General features: G+C 42.3%; 1 long non-coding RNA gene across 1 annotated transcript in view; it reads left to right on the top strand.

Moving 5' to 3' along the window:
• The window catches only part of LOC116375211 (uncharacterized), a 7356-nt gene extending 3164 nt beyond the window's left edge, over positions 1-4192 (top strand). Inside the window, exons 2-3 of the long non-coding RNA XR_004210940.1 lie at positions 2170-2351; positions 3772-4192. This is a non-coding gene — a long non-coding RNA (uncharacterized LOC116375211). The remainder of the gene's footprint in view (positions 1-2169; positions 2352-3771) is intronic.
• Positions 4193-4845: the final 653 nt, after the last annotated feature.

Raw genomic sequence — 4845 nt, forward strand, 5'->3', positions numbered from 1 at the left:
TTCTCCTATCACAGCCATTACACTCTGTCACTGTTTTAAATTCACCATTGGCCTCATGAGTTAGGAAGGGATGCCTGTATCTTTGTAGTGACTGGGTCTATTGATACACCATCCAAAGTGTAATTAATAACTTCACCGTGCTCAAAGGAATATTCAATGTCTGCTTCTTTTTTTTACCCATTAACCCATAGGCATTAGGAAACCTCCCTGGTCTTGGTGGTTGAATCTCTGTTTGAAATGCACTGCTTGACTCAGGGACCTTATAATTATCTGTATGTGTGTGGTATTTTTTAAATGTAACCTTTATTTAAGTCAGTTAAGAGCAAATTCTTATTTACAACAACGGCCAAACCCGGACGATGCTGGGCCAATTGTACGCCGCCCTATGGGACTCCCAATCACAGCCGGTAGAGATACAGCCTGGATTTGAATCAGGGTGTCTGTAGTGACTCCTCTAGCACTGAGATGCTGTGCCTTAGACCGCTGCGCCACTCGGGAGCCCCCAGAGATGAGGTAGTCATTCAAATATCACGTTAAGCATTGTTATTGCACACAGAGTGAGTCCATGCAACTTATTATCTGACTTGTTAAGATTCTACTCCTGAACTTATTTAGGCTTGCCATAACAAAGGGGTTGAATACTTATTCACTCAAGACATTTCAGCATTTCATTTTTAAATAACTTGCAAAAAAGCTCCAAAACATAATTCCACTTTGACATTATTGGGTATTGTGTGTAGGCCAGTGATGAAATTAAATCTAAAAGTAATCCATTTTAAATTCAGGCTATAGCAAAACGAAATGTGGAATGTGGAAAAAGTCAAGGGGTGTGCATTCTTTCTGAAGGCACTGTATACTGTATGCCTCAATCCCAAAGGAATAGGAAAAAATAGGCACCACCTAATTTCAGATGGTTGCCATCTTTTCCATTCATTTGGGATTGAAGCATTTAGCTGGGTCATCTTTGCAGTGAAAAGTACTTCACTACAGGCTTCTTCTCTGCAACAACACTGGACTGTTTTCTTTGAAAGCTCACCAGTGGTAGGAATACATACTGTTTTCCTGTTAGCTCTTTACTGAGGACACTGGCCACTGGCTTCACACTGCATTTAGCCTGATGTATGAGCTCTTCAGTAGCTGAGCTGACCCTGTGTGTGTGTGTGTGTGTGTGTGTGTGTGTGTGTGTGTGTGTGTGTGTGTGTGTGTGTGTGTGTGTGTGTGTGTGTGTGTGTGTGTGTGTGTGTGTATGTGTGTGTGTGTGTGTGTGTGTGTGTGTGTGTGTGTGTGTGTGTGTGTGTGTGTGTGTGTGTGTGTGTGTGTGTGTGTGTGTGTGTGTGTGTGTGTGAGAGAGAGAAAAAAAAATATGTGTGTCCGTTGTAGCCCTCATTCTGACCTAGTACAGGAAGAGCCATTGTTGAGTTGACATTTTGTGCTGAATTGAGTTTTAAAGAGCAAAACAGTTCAAAGCCAGATAACCCATGATGATACTGCTTTACAGTACTAATAATAACCTTACAATATACTGACCTCCTGCCTAACATACACACTTAAACGTTTCCTGTATGCTCTTTCCCATCTGAATTAGTTTTAAATGCCCCTTTAACATTAGGAAAAAAATGGTTCCACAAAGTTCATAGCTCAATTAACGTTTTGGTCAACCTTTTTATAAAACAGTGCATTGTATTTTTCTCATTGACCACCGTTCAAAATGATGAGGCAAGTATGTAGCGGGAGCACCTGAATCATTTTCTGGGGAAGTGTCATTCTGAAGAGGTTAATGATGATGAATGTCTACAAGAAATGGCAGGTGTCAGAACTTCCTTTGGTTGGATCTTTCCTCTGATTCATGGCCGAATTCACTTCACTGATTCATCCCACTGGGCACAGACGTCAGTTAAACGTCTAGTTTTGGTTTACATTTGGTTGAGTTGACATCTAACGTGAATTCAACATCAAATGTAAAAAATAAAATCCCCATTGGATTTAGGTTAAGAGTTTGGCTAAAAAATGACAAAATGTCCTTACGTTCATTACTTTTTGCAAATATAATCAGTTTTCCATGTTGATCCATTTCTTTTTTGCTTCGCAATGACGTGGAAACAACGTTGATTGTGAATACATTTAGTATAGTTGCTTCTAAAAATGCTACCTTTTTTAATGTTTCACCAGATTCACTGGAGGATGGTCCTCCCCTTCCTTCTCTGACTCCACTGACCACTAGAATGTTCCTTCCATGACACGTGTCAGAATTGTATGAAGGGTGCTCATAAGGTCAGATGACTGTCTGGGTTAAAGGAACACTGCTGTGACTGCACTCCGGTCAAAGATTCTCCTGGGACTGGAAGTGGAAAGTGAGCGCTGCAAGTTTAGACGCTGGCTATGACAACTGCTATCACCAGCAACTCACTGACTGCCTCCCTACTCATAGCTCCACACACACACACACACACACACACACACACACACACACACACACACACACACACACACACACACACACACACACACACACACACACACACACACACACACACACACACACACACACACACACATACACATACACACATACACACATACACACACATACACACATACACACATACACACAGGGCAGGGGCATACAGGGTGGAGGACACAATAGTAATGTAATCACCTTCCGGAACCTGGGGTGAGGGACGTTTGTGTTTCATTTCCTTTCACATTGTATTTGCCAGCAGCTGAGGCTTCTCTACACTTCAGAAATTGAAGATCACCACTTGAGATTTCGCAATAATTGTTTTTATTATACTGGAGGAAATTGAAATTGGACACACTCTCTTCGACTTTAATTAGGTTTCATTAACTGAATGTAAATCACAAAGCATTTTCTATTGTTTGATTTGATTTCTAAAACAGCATGCTGTTTAAGCATTTAAATAGGCCTAGAAGCGTGTGAGGGCGGTGTTTAACTTCAATGACCGTTAGTTTCGAAGAGAAAAGTTTTGGATGCATAGGCTTAGCCTAGATGCAATGCGAGACCCGATCCTTGCCTTCTCCCCCTGGTTTGATAGTGTAGAACTGATTTGGCTTAATGACTTCAATCAAACACTGCCCTGTGAAAACACAGGCTGAAGACCCTGACTCACACGAAATGATTTATAACACAATCAAACGAGACAGGAAAAAAACCTGGGAATAACACAGAGGTGAAATGATGCGAGAAGCCTCAGAAGGGTTATCCTGCTGCTTGATTGTGGGTTAGGTTCCTCGATCTCGGATGTGTTTTCGGGCCTTGTTTTGAAGCTTTCGACTGTGTTCAGGATTTAGGCCTATGTTGGGTTTTTAGAGCTTGAAGTTGTGTCCAGTTCTCAATTCTATTGCTACAGTAGCTCCTGATGACGTGTTGAGTTCTCAGTTGTGGGTTTGGTGCTTGATTTACGTGTTCAGTTCTCAATTGTGTTTTCTCAGCTCTGCATTGTTCAGTTTTCATTCATGTTGATTTGTATTTTTTGTAGTTTGTGTGTTTATGGCTTGATTTGTGTGTTCAGCTCTTCATACTTGTGTTCAGGGCTTGTTTGTGTGATGATGAGTGCTTGATTTGTGCATTCCACCCCCAATTGTGTGTTCAGGGCTTTATTGTGTGATGATGAGTTGCGTGTTCAGGGTTTTGATTTGTGTGGCTGATGTCCGTGCACAGACATACAGGTGTTTCACATAAGTTCCGTAATAAAGGAGTTTACCGCTCACCTAAATCTTTCCATATGGGGTGCTGCCCCCTTTTTCCCTCAGGTTTCAGCTGACGAGACCCGGAGAGAAAGCAGCCCTCCATTAAGACCTGCCGTTTGTTAGGATTCTCACTGGAAACCTCAAAAGGTGAAGAAGAAGCTGTGGGTCAAAGAGATTCATTGGTCGGATTGGACTCCAGTTCCACCATAGATACTGTACTTCGAGACTGAGAGAAGCATAAAACAGGACGGGTTATCAGAACACTGTGTAAAACAGTCATCTGTGAACACAAGACATGTGGAGAACTATGAATGATAGCCTACTCTACGTGAATCTGATGCCTCCGACGGAGCATGGTGCTGGAATGACCCGAGTTGGGGATTTGATTCCCCAATACTGAATCAACTGTAAATTGCTAAATGACCACATCATATTCAATCATGTGTTTAAACTTTTCAAGTCCTCTGAATGTGACTTGTCTGTAGACAGCGTCTGTTTCTTCATTCTCCTTTAGCCATCTGGTCTGTTCCAACATGGCATTTACAGAACATGTGTAGGAGTGATCAGGTGACCAGACACCTGTCAATAAAACATGATAGTTGGGGTGAAAGAGGGCACAGCGCCTTTATAGAACCCCTCTATCCAGTCCTTTAAGGCATTACAAAGCCTGTACGCAATCACACCTCCCGTCCACAGCTCTCTGCAATGCTTTGAGTAGAAATACTGCCCCCAATTCAATGACACACCTGGAACAATTTGATCTGTCACAGTTGGACATGTTCAAGCTGGAGGGAGGGAATTAAGTTGGGACTACTGGCTGCACCGTGCACCTTGCCCTCGAAATAACCTCCTTTTTCTGCTGCCAGAGCAGGGGCATTTTGTAATAATTTACTGGGACAAAAAAGGTTTTGTTCCCACTAACCTGGTCCACTTAGTTCACAGTAGAACTTCTATTCGGGCAGAACAGTTTTGGTTCGAGCAAACCTTGTTTCTCTCTTCCATTGGAAGATATTTTGGGATAATGTTTTTGTAAGCCCACTATTAGCATGCAGGTCATGCGAGGGGTGAATTTGTCGGCGGGCCCATCTTTTGTTAGTGTGATGTGAATTCAAGATGTCATGTTTTGACGTTCCCTTC

Source organism: Oncorhynchus kisutch, linkage group LG9 (assembly GCF_002021735.2).
Source record: "Oncorhynchus kisutch isolate 150728-3 linkage group LG9, Okis_V2, whole genome shotgun sequence".
NCBI classification, from domain to species: Eukaryota; Metazoa; Chordata; class Actinopteri; order Salmoniformes; family Salmonidae; genus Oncorhynchus; species Oncorhynchus kisutch.